The following is a 9869-nucleotide window of genomic DNA, read 5'->3' as shown; positions in this document are numbered from 1 at the left end:
CGCCCCCGCTCCCCAGCCGAAGCCCAGGACCTCCTCCTGAAGACCCACCACTGCAGCACCGCCAGGCAGCAGCATCCCACCTCTTCTGACTCGCGGCAACCCCACCAGGAGCCCGACTCCAACCCGGGCAGGATGGGACTGACCCCGAGGGCGCAGGCGTGGGTCCCCTGAGGTCCCGGGTGTCTTCACACTCCCCGGACTCCCAGGCAATTCTATTCATTCATCCAGCGACGCTGCAACCGTCCAAGCCGGGGGAAGGGGCGGGCAGGGGCAGTGGGTCCCACAGACCCCAGCCAAGACCTCCGCTCCAGAACCCGTGGGCTGCTTTCCCCAGGGGAAGGACATTGTCTTCGCCAGCCACGAGGAAATCCGTCCCTGTGCACCCGGTTTCCCAATGCCACTGAGTTCGTGTGAACTCCAGTCCTGAGGAGGGGAGAGAGACCCAGCCTCGCCCCGTGGACAAGCTCGGCACCACGGCTCCCTCCAGACAAAGGAGCACACTCTACAAATCTCGGGGCCCACCGCAACAAGGAGACAGAAAGAAGCAAACAAAGGAAGGACCTTATGAAAGGCACCCACAAAGCAACCAACCAATTCAAGAAAATAAAACACGTCTTAGGACTCCGTTGGTTTTCCCGGGTGGGGGGCCCTGACACCCTGTTCTAGCCCGGCCCAAGCACCCTCCACCCCACCCCGGCCTGCCGAAAGGTGCCCTGTCTACCTGAGCAGAGCCTCCCTCTCCAAGGCTCTGTTGCTGTCACTCTACCACTCCCTCACCCTCTCCCTTTCTCTACTTCCCACTCCACCTTGCGCTCTACTGTGGCGCTCTCTCTTCCCCCTTCTCTGTCTCTCCTCCCCCCTTCTCTGTCTCTCTCTCTCTATCGCTGTCTCTCTCTCTCCTGGTTCTGTTTCTCCATCGCTCTCTCCCTTGCTCTCCTTCTGTAGCAGGAGGAGCTGCAAACAAAACCCCTCAGACACCGAGTTGTAGAAGGAGGGGCTTTATTCAGCTAGGAGCATCGGCAGACTCACGTCTCCAAAAACCTAGCTCTCTGAATGAGCAATTTCTGTCCCTCTTAATGGCTTACAACTCTAAGGGGGTCCGCGTGAGAGGGTCGTGATGGATTGTGGAAGCAGAGGGTACGTGACTGGGGGCTGCATGCACCGGTAATTAGATCAGAAAAAAACGGGACAGGGATTTTCACAGTGCTTTTCTATACAATGTCTGTAACCTATAGATAACATAACCGAGTAGGTCAGGGGTCGAAGTGGAGGCAGAAATTGGGCATAAGACAATATGAGGGGTGGTCTCCCTTCAAGCTATCTGTGTCTGTGTCTTTGTGTGTCCATGTGTGTGTGCCCGGGTGTGGTGTGTCTGTGTCCGTGTGTGTGTGTCTGCCCGCATGCACCCGTGTGTATCCGTGTGTGTGTCAGGGTGGGTTTGCTCGTGGTAGTGGTGGGGTGTGTCTGGGTGTCTGGGTGTCCGTCAGCCCCTCTTTCCCAGGGTGAGGCTGCCGGGGCTCTAGTGCTGGCGTGGGGCAAAGCAGAGCCTTCCTGCCCCGTTGGCCACGGCGGGTCCTTGTCGGAACAAGCGACGATTGTGTAAGCGTTGTAAGAAAAATGGCCCGCGGGGCTGGGCCGTCTGTTCGCCCCGGTCAGCCCTGGCGGCTGTGGGTGTGCGGGGCAAGAGGGGGCCTTGAAGGAGGGGCAGTAAGGAATCCAAAATAATTTTTCCGCGGCAAGGCAGAGGACCGGAGGGGACCCCAGGACAGTGGGCCCTGGGCCCTGACGCCTCGGAGCACACCCCTTCCTGAGCGGGCCCCAGGTGTTGGAAGCTCTGGAGCTCGAGAGCCGGGGGAAGGCCTGGAGTGTCAGCGAGAGGGTGGCCACCTGGAGAGTCCAGAGCCCTGGCAGGGGAGGGAGGCTTCTGGTGCCTAGGCGGTCTCGCACGTGGTCTGGCTGCCGGCGACTGCGGGACGCTCTGGGAGGTCAGCGGAAAGCGCAGCGCGGTGACTGGTGGTGCTTGGGCGTAGAGAGGGAGAGCCGCCCGGCCAGGGGCAAGTGGCTCTGAGGTGCCTGATCCCAGCCTTGTGGCCCCGGGTTGCTGGTGACGCCTGGAATCAAGCGGGCGTAGTTGGACTGGACTCTTGGGCCAGCCAGGCGCCACTGCCATTGTCTACGGCCACACCACACGGAAAACGAGAGAGACCCAAGCCGCGACCCGTGGGCACGCTCAGCGCCACTGCTCCTGCCAAAGTGAGGGGCGCACTCTACAACTTTCAGGGCCCACAGCACCAAGAGGACAGGGAGGAGCCAACAAAGGAATGAAGCTACGAAACGTACCCCCAAAGCAACCAACCAATCCAAGTAAAAACACGTCTCAGGGCTCTGTTGGTTTTCCCGCGTGGGTGGCCCTGCCCCCCTGTTCCAGCCCGTCCCAGACACCCTCCACCCTACCCTGGCCAAAGGGGCCCCTGTCTACCAGATAGAGCCTCCCTCTCCAAGGCTCTGTTGCTCTCCCTCTCTAGCTCCCTCACCCTTTCCCTTTCTCTACTTCCCTCTCCACCTTGCTCTCTCTCAATCTCCCCGGTTCCTCTGTGTCTCTCTCTCGATCGCTGTTTCTCTCTCCTTCCGTTTCTATCTCTCCATCCCTCTGTCCCTTGCTCTCCTTCAAGCTGTCTGTGTCTTTCTGTGTCTGTGTGTGTGCTTGTGTTCCCGCGCGTGCGCCCATGTGTGTCTGTGTATTTGGGAGTGGGTTTGCTAATGATCGTGGTGGGTGAGTCTGGATGTACATCAGTACCTTAGTCCTGGGATCAGGCTGCCAACTCTATTGCCAGCGCGTGGGTGTCACAGTTGCTGTGATATTCTCATACATGCAGGTGTGTGGATCTCGTTCATTTTCACGTAGACAACGAGAGCGAAACCACAGAGAAAAGAAACATCCCGTGCATCACGGCCTGACGATGGATTCCTGTTTCCTGCAAAATGGGGAGTCTCCAATATAGCCTGTTTGAAAACCGGAAAGGAGAGCACTGACACAATGCTGGTCTTCCACGCATTCCTGGAAGTTTCTGGGACCCCACAGAGCACGGGAAACAAACAGTCAACATGGTCACGCTTTCAGAGGGCAGAAACTTGAGCAACAGGAACCTTTGCAGAGGGCAAAGAAACGTGGAATCCAGAATCACGCTTCAGTTGGCCTAAGTGTGACTCCTGTGTGGATGGGACTATCCGCCTCGCGCTCTGTTGCAGGGCTCAACGTGGGGATATGTCATCTGTGAACCATGTGGATGAAAAACAGACAACCAGGTGAGTCTCGGCTCATTGCTCTCTGGGGAATTCGCTCATTCGGAAACGGAATTGGTCTGAATTGCTCCGGGATGAAGTAACCCAGGCTGGCGATCCAGAGGGCTGCTGAGCGCCCCACCGGCCAACGGGGCTGTGGGCCCAGCACTTAGCCCGCACTGGGCACCCTACATTTTCCCGGAGTGCTGGGTCCTGTTGGTTCTGGAGGCAGAAGACCGTTTTTCTCTCTGCCTTCCGTTCTCTGTTTCTTGCTCCTTTTGTCCCTCAGTCCATCCTTCCCTCTGTTCTTCCTTCCCTCCCCCGGCTTTTTTCTCCCTTTCTCCCTCCCTCCCTCTTTCTCTCCCTTCCAGGGTCCCTCCTTCCACCCATTCTTTCCTAGCTCCATCCTTCCATCTCACTTTGTCTCCGTTCCTTTCCTCATCTCTGCCTGCCTTCCGTCTTGCCTGGAAAGGGCAGCACCTCAGTTTGCACGCGGTCTCGGGTCTACATTTAGTTGCAAGGCTCTCCATGGTGCTGGCAAGGAGGCTGGCGGGACAACGGTTGGCAAGTGATGGAGAGCAAAGAGACAGAGGAGTCGAGCCGCAGAAAGAACTGGCCTGGCTTCTGCCCCGGCCCAGTGTTTCTCGGACTGAGGTCTCCGCCAACCCGATTGAAGAACGCGGGGGAAAAAGGGATGAGAGCTCCGCCTGGGCTAGTTAGAAAACCTAGGCTGCTGCCTGGAAACCCGCGCATGCGCAGTAGACAGCCCACTTCCGGGTACCTGGACCGGCCCTGGGATCCCCAGGATGCTCAGGAATTCTTTCTTGTCATTCTTGAGAGCCCTCCTCTGTGTGGAGTCTCTCGCTTGACCTGGAACTCAGGGATCCTAGGCAGGTCAGCTGGAAGGGAAGACACGTCTCTCCATACCAAGCCTGAGGTTCACCGCGAAAGAGAGGCCGCCGCTCTGCCCCCACCCCGCCCCAACCCCGCCCCAACCTGCTCCTCCAGCAGAGCCCAGTGTTCATCCTGGCTGAGGAGTGGTTCCAGCAAAGCGGGCTCTTCCACGTCCTTCAGCTCCCCCAGTAGCGCCGGATCTAGGAAATGTTGTGCCTTTTGCTGAAACTCTGGGGTTGACAGGAGCTCATCTAACAGGCTGGAGGTGAGTGCAGACGAGCTCCCCGGCTCCTGGAGCGGTTGAGAGGAGCCTGGATGGCTGGCATCTGTTCTTGACGCGGAGGCCGCGGGTCGCGATCTCCGGAGGTAGAGGTGCCCCGTCTTCGGGTTCCCACGTCGCCCTGGCGACCTGGGGCTCCAGCCCCACTACGGATTCTGGTGGGACGTGGATGGCACAAGCACACCTTGCCCCTGTGACTCAGCTTGAGGGGGCCCAAAATGAGCACGCGCCCAGCAGGCCCTCGCGCAGCGGTTTCTGGTCTTCCTGTCATTTGTTGGGGTGCGGAGGCCACCAGGGAGTCTGAGGATGGGACAGCCCCAGTTCCGGAGGAACCAGGGCAGGGAACACAAAGCCCCACATGCTCGGGCAGGTTGGGAGAGTCCTTCTGCCTGCGCAGCCTGGCTGGGCTGGAGCAGGGGGATGGCCCTTGCTGCCTGGCTCACGAAAGCCCCCTGTGGGAGAGCCCCAGGCGCGCAGGGCATGTGCGGTGTCGGAAGCGCCGTTCCCCATGCCCTGTTGTGGGTGAACTCGATAGAGGAGGGAGGAGGGTGACACCCACCGGGGGTGCCAATTAGTAACCACAGTGGCCTCAAAGAACTCAAATGAAAGGAAGACTTGCACGTCTTTCACTTGAAGTCCAGAGCTAGAAATGATTAAGCTTAATGAAGATGTAGAATTTTCATAGCTAGAGAGAAGTCAATGCTTGGCTTCAAAACTTCAAAGGATGGGCTGACTCTCTTTGAGGACCACTGCAGCTGGTGACTTTTAAGTTACAGCCCAGTGCTCATTGACCACTCTGAAAATCTCAGGGCCCTTAAGAATTATGCAAAATCTATTCTTTCTGTGCTCTAGACATGGAACATCACTGTCTGGGTGACAGCACATCTGTTAATGGCATGGTTTACTGAATATTTTAATCCCAATATTGAGACCTACTGCTCAGAAAAAAAAGTGATTCCTTTAAAAAGATTGTTGCTTGGCCAGGCATAGTGGCTCACACCTGTAATCCCTGCACTTTGGGAGGCCAAGGATCACCTGAGGTCAGGGGTTCAAGACCAGCCTGGCCAAAATGATGAAACCCCATCTCTAATAAAAATACAAAAAAATTAGCCGGGCATGGTGGTAATACCTGTAATTTCAGCTACTCAGGAGGCTGAGGCAGAAGAATGGCTTGAACTCTGTAGGCGGAGGTTGCAGTGAGCCGAGACCACACCACTGCACTCCAGCCTGGGGAACAAGAGCGAAACTACGTCAAAAAAAATAATAATAATAAAATAAAATAAAAGGAAAGAAAAGGAAAAAGGAAAAAAAAGATTGCTGCTTATTGACAATTCACCTAGCTACCCAGAAGCTTAGATGGAGAGGTACTTGGAAATTAATGTTATTTTCATGGCTGCTAATACAATATTTACCTTCAGCCTGTGGATCAAGGAGTGGCTTTGTCTTTCAAGTGTTTTTATTAATTAATAATGCATTTTGCAAAGGTATAGCTATCATAGATAGTGATTTCTTTGATGAATCTGGATAAACTGAATTGAAAACCTTTTGGAAAGGATACACCATTAATCCTTTCATGATATTTGAACCTCCTCCCGTGAATCACAAATGTCCTTAATAGCAATCCTTAAATGCAATTAAGGACATTTGTGATTGATGGGAGGAGGTTGAAATATTAACATTAACAGGAGTTTGGAAGAAGTTGATTCCAGCCCTCATGGATGACTTTGCGGGCTCAGGATATCAGTGGAGGAAGTCCCTGCAGATGTGGTAGAAATCGCAAGACAACTAGAATTAGAATTAGGGCCTTAAGGTGAGATGAAATTGCTGTAAACTCATGATGAAACTTGAACAAATAGGGAGTTGCTTCTTATGAACGAGCAAAGAAAATATTTTCTTGAGATGGAATCTAATCCAGGTGGAGATGCTACAAACATTGTTGAAATGACAACTAAGGATTTAGAATATTCCATAAACCTAGTTGATAAAGCAGCAGCAGGGTTTGAGAGGGTTTACTCCAATTTTGAAAAAAGTTCTACTGTTAATAAAATGCTGTCAAACAGCATCACATGCTACAGGGAAATATTTTGTGAAAGGAACAAACTTCATTGTTTGAAGAAATTGACACAGGCACCCAACCTTCGGCAGCCCCCACACTGATTAGCCAGCAGCCATCAATATAGAGGCAAGACCCTCACCAGCAAAAAGATTATGACTTGGTGAGGCTCAGATATTCATTAGCATTTTTTAGCACTGATGTATTTTAACTTAAGGTATGTACACAGTTTTTCAGACATGCTATTAATTGCTAATTAATAATTAAATACTCATTAGACTACAATATAGTTTAAGCATAACTTTAATAAGCACTGGGAAACAAAATGTTTATGCAACTAACTTGATTGTAACAGTTGCCTTATTGCAGTGGTCTGGAACCAAACCCACAATATTTCTGAGGTGTGCTTGTAAGTTTTTGGTTGTAACATTTGCCTTATTGCAGTGGTCTGGAACCAAACCCACACTATCTCTGAGGTGTGCTTGTAGATTTTTGGTTGTAACATTTGCCTTCTTGAAGTTGTCTGGAACCAAACCCACAATATCTCTGAGTATGCTTGTAGGTTTTTGGTTGTAACATTTGCCTTATTGAAGTTGTCTGGAACCAAACCCACAATATCTCTGAGTATGCTTGTAGGTTTTTGGTTGTTCTTTGTTTTGAGATGGGGTTTCGCTCTGTCGCCCAGGCCAGAGTGCAGTGGCATGATGATAGCTCACTGCAGCCTCAAACTGCTGGGTCAAGTTATTTTTCTACCACAGCCTCCTGAGTGGCTGGGACTACAGGCATGCAGCACTATGCCTGGATTTTTTTTTTAATACTTTTGTTGTAGAGACGGGATCTCACTATGTTGCCCAGCTGGTCTTGAACTCTGGGGCTAAAGCAATCCAGCCACTTCAGACTCCAAAAGTGCAGCCATTACAGGCTTGAGCCACTGCACCCAGCTTGTCTGAAGTTCTTAAAACAAAAACGGCCAGGTGTGGTGTCTGACGCCTGTAATCCCAGCACTTTGGGAGGCCAAGGCAGGTGGATCACAAGGTCAGGAGTTCGAGACCAGCCTGGCCAAGATGGTGAACCCAGTCTCTACTAAAAATACAAAAATTAGCCGGGCGCAGTGGCGGTCACCTGTAGTCCCTGCTACTTGGGAGGCTGAGGCAGGAGAATCTCTTGAACCCGGGAGGTGGAGATTGCAGTAAGCCGAGATCGTGCCACTGCACTCCTGCCTTGCGACAGAGCAAGATTCCATCAAAAAAAAAGAACAAACGTAATTCAAAAGATTAAAAGTTAAGATAGATTTTTACAAATGTATATATCTACCATTACAGTATCATACAGAATGGTTTTACTGCCGTGAAGTTTCTCTGTTCTCTGTGTATCCATCTCTTCCTTCCCCTTGGTCCATGGCAACCACTGATCTTTCTACTGTTCCCATAGTTTCACCGTTTCCAGAACGTCATATAATTGGAATTGAACAGTACGTAGACTTTTTGGATTGGCTTCTTCTTTTAGCAATATGCATTTAAGTTTCCTCCATGTATTTTTTTGTGGCTTGATAGATCATCTCCTGTTAGCGGTGAATAATATCATATTGCCATTATACTTTTGTCATGACTCAGAAAGTACAATGTGAAGAGTAAATAAGCATGAATGTGCACTGTAAGCTTTGAGTGATACTGAAGGGTCAACGTAGGTTCCTGGTTGTCACAGGTGTGCTCCTGTGAGGCAGGAAGTTGTAGTGGGGAGGCTGTGTGTGGGGAAAGGGACATATGAGAAGTCTTTACTCTCTGCTCCGTTTAGCTGTGAACCTGCACTTCTCTAAAAAATAAAATTAGTTAAAATTAAGAGCAAAAAATTAGAAAAATTAAAACATTACAATGTGTCATATAGTTTTCACATCACAAGACAGAAAAAGACATAATAAAAGAAACTGTAGAAAACAACAAGGATAGGAATAAAAAACATCAGTGATAGAAGGCAGAAGACAGAAACGTGGAGCCAAATACATTATTTTATTTTAATCATTAGTTATACTCATTTATACTAATTTATATTGATTTAACATATTAATTTTGACAAAATGGCATTAAAGGAGGTTTGAGAAATTTGCATGTCACATTCTGGATGAGAGGACTCAATAATATTAACTCTTTAGTTTGCTGTAAATCATTTAAAAATATGCTCAAATTCCAATAAAAATTCCAAGAAAAATATTTTCGAACAAGAAAATGTGATTTTTAAATCCACATATTGAACACACACGAGAGCCAATTTTATAAAATTTACTATGACATATTTAAGATTGTTATTACTATTCAAAATTAAACAAATTTGAAATGGCACAAAAATAAACACATTAATGAAAGAGAAACAAAAACACAGAAATTGAGTGTAATTTTATCTAGTAACGGTAATATTTTAAACCCACAAAACAGAGCCATTTTTCCATTTATGATGTTAAAATATTGGGTAATGATTTGAGAATATAAAATGATAGAATTGAGTCCTAGTCCCACACCTTACATAAAAGTTAATTCCAGTATTAAATGTAAAAAAAAAAAAAAAGAGAGAGAGAAAAGAAAAGAAAATTAGATGTACCTTTGTTTTATGACCTTGAGAATGAATGAATGTCTTCTAAAATCAAAATTGCAAACAGAAACTATATAAAAAGGAATAAACCTAACGTACCTAAAACGTACATTCTTACACATTTCAACACCAAGTAAATAGCACAAAACAAACTGGGGACATTTTTACAACAATTATGTTAGATGAAAGTTAAAATCCTTATGACATATACAATGTATAAAACAGTATTATTACCACTATTATTAATACCATTATGATTACCTGGTCTTCCTACGCACCAGTCCTCTTCCGGTGCCCTATGGTGAAACAGAGCCCTCCGTCTCTGGCCACAGTGAGGGATCCATCAGGAACCCTGCCTAAGCCCTCAGAGGGTGTGAGCCAAACCAGGACATCACATTCCCTCCTGCAATGACGCAGATATCCACTCACGACAGAGATTTGGTACCTCTCTGGAAAAGCTGTGTAACAATTATTGCAGAAACTTGTTTCTTATGTTCCCAGACACATGGAGAAAGCTGGTCTGGAAGACTGATGCCCACATGCTAAGAGAAGCAGTCACTCATAACACACACTGCACACACCACACCATGTGCACACGCACACACACCCCACACACAGACACCACACAAACAGCACACACACCATATGCACACGTGAAGGGGTGGCCTGCCCCTCCACACTTGTGGGCGTTTCTCATCGGGTGGAACAAGAGACTTGAGAAAAGAGACACAGAGACGAAGTATAGAGAAAGAAAAGTGGGCCCAGGGGAATGGCGCT

At 49.3% G+C, this 9869-nt stretch overlaps 1 long non-coding RNA gene across 1 annotated transcript in view; it reads left to right on the top strand.

Annotated features, from left to right (window-relative positions):
- The first annotated feature begins 4322 nt into the window (after positions 1-4322).
- LOC134729746 (uncharacterized) overlaps positions 4323-9869 on the top strand; it is a 52245-nt gene continuing 46698 nt past the window's right edge. The window contains exon 1 of the long non-coding RNA XR_010111150.1: positions 4323-4441. This is a non-coding gene — a long non-coding RNA (uncharacterized LOC134729746). The remainder of the gene's footprint in view (positions 4442-9869) is intronic.

This window comes from Pan paniscus, chromosome 22 (assembly GCF_029289425.2).
Source record: "Pan paniscus chromosome 22, NHGRI_mPanPan1-v2.0_pri, whole genome shotgun sequence".
Lineage (NCBI taxonomy): Eukaryota > Metazoa > Chordata > Mammalia > Primates > Hominidae > Pan > Pan paniscus.
This window is presented reverse-complemented; position numbering and strand designations above follow the sequence as displayed.